Source organism: Suricata suricatta, chromosome X, assembly GCF_006229205.1.
Source record: "Suricata suricatta isolate VVHF042 chromosome X, meerkat_22Aug2017_6uvM2_HiC, whole genome shotgun sequence".
Lineage (NCBI taxonomy): Eukaryota > Metazoa > Chordata > Mammalia > Carnivora > Herpestidae > Suricata > Suricata suricatta.
In genome coordinates this window covers 90,605,721-90,607,968 of record NC_043717.1, presented here as the reverse complement: position 1 = coordinate 90,607,968, position 2,248 = coordinate 90,605,721, and positions in this window count along the sequence as shown.

Sequence of the window (2,248 nt, the reverse complement as noted above, 5' to 3'; positions counted from 1 at the left end):
GAATGGATCAAGAAGATGTGGTATATATACACAATGGAGTACTACATGGCAATGAGAAAGAATGAAATGTGTCCATTTGTAGGAAAGTGGATGGACCTTGAGGGTGTCATGCTAAGCAAAATAAGTCAGGCAGAGAAGGACAGATACCATATGTTTGCACTCATAGGTCTAACAGGAAAACAGGAGAAACCTAATGGAGGACATGGGGGAGGGGAAGAGGGAAAGAGAGTTGGGGAGAGAGAGGGACACAAAACTTGAGAGACTATTGAATGCTGAAAATGAACTGAAAGTTGAAGGGGAAGGGGGAGGAGGGGAAAGAGGTGGTGGTGGTGGTAGAGGGCACTTATGGGGAAGAGCACTGGGTGTTGTATGTAAACCAATTTGACAATAAACTATTTTTAAAAAATGCTTTTGTTATGATCCTAAGAGTTTGGATCATTTTGTTTTAATTTTTCTCCATGTACGTATTTTTTATTACTTCTTTTCTTCTTTGATCGTTTCATTGACCCAATGGTTGTTTAGCATCATGTTTTTAGCTGCCACATATTTTTCTTTTTTCCAGGTCTTTTTCTTTTGATTTATTTCAACTTTTATACCATTTTAGTAAGAAAAGATATATGGTATGATTTCGATATTCTTAAATTTATTTTTTATGTTTGTTTATTTATCTTGAGAGAGAGAGAGAGAGAGAGAGAGAGAGAGAGAGAGCGAGCGCAGAGGAGGGGCAGAGAATCCAAGCAGCTTCTGTGCTGTCAGCATAGACCCTGACAAAGGGCTCTAACTCACGAATGTGAGATCATGACTTGACCCAAAATCAAGTGTTGAACACTTAAATGACTGAGTCTCCCAGGTGCTCCAATATTCTTAAATTTACTGAGGCTTGTTTTGTGGCTTCACATGTGAACTATTCTGGAGAATGTTCTATGTGCACTTGGAAAGACTGTATGTTCTTTTGCTTTTGGATGGAATATTCCATATAGATGTTACTTTCATCTGGTCCAATGTGTTATTTCAAGACACTGCTTCTGTGTTCATTCTCTGCCTGGATGATCTGTCCATTGGAGTAAGTGGGATGTTAAAGTCCGCTGATATTATATTACTGTCGATTTCTCTCTTTGTCCATTAATATTTGCCTGACATATTAGGTGCTTTAGCATTGGGGATATAGATATTTAGAATCCTTGTGTCCACTTCCTGGATTGATCCCTTTATCATTTTGTAATGACCTATTTGTCTCCTGTTAAATTTTTTGTTTTAAAATGTATTTTGCCTGATATAAGTATTCCTACCCTGGATTTTTTTTTACCACTTTAATTTGGGTAGTAAAGAAATTCATCTCTACCCCTTTGCTTTCAATCTGTATGTGTCTTTAGACCTGAAGTGTGTCTCTTATGGGGAGCACATAGATGGGCTTTGTTTTATTTGTTTTGCCACCCTATCTTTTTATTAGAGCATTTAGGCCATTTACATTTTTTTTAAATCCAAGTAAGTTAACATAGAGTGTAGTAATGGTTTGAGGAGTAGAATTTTGTGATTCACCACTTACATATAACACCCAGTGCTCATCCCAACAAGTGCCCTCCTTAATGCTTATCACCCAATTAGCCCAACCTCCCACTCACCTCCCCTCCAACAACTCTTAGTTTGTTCTCTATATTTAAGAGTCTCTTAGGGTTTGCCTCCCTCTGTTTTGATTTTCCCTTCCCTTCCCCTGTATTAATTTGTTTTGTTTCTTAAATTCTACATATGAATGAAATCATATATTTGTCTTTGTCTGCCTGACTTGTTTTGCTTAGCAAAATATACTCTAGTAACATCAATTGTTACAAAGATTTTATTCTTTTTGACCACCAAGTAATTGTCAATAGTGCTGCTATAAACAATGGGGGTACATGTTCCATTTAAAGTAATATGGATAGGCACGTACTTCTTGTCATTTTGTTATTTGTGTTCTTGTTGTTTTTGTAGTTCTCTGTTCCTTCCTCCTTTTCTTTTTCTTTTTTTTTTGGTGATAGATAGTTTTCTTTAATATTATGCTTGGCTTTCTATTTATTGTGTATCTACTATAGGTTTTAGTTTTGCCATTACCATGAGATTCATGTAGAACATCCTAAGTATAGAGTAGCTTACATACTACAATTTGATGTCATTTCAATTTCATTGTCATTTAAATTCACATTTAAGTTTTTTTCATTTTTTATTCCCTTCTCCATGTTCTATGTCTATGCTGCCAAATTTAACATCTCTC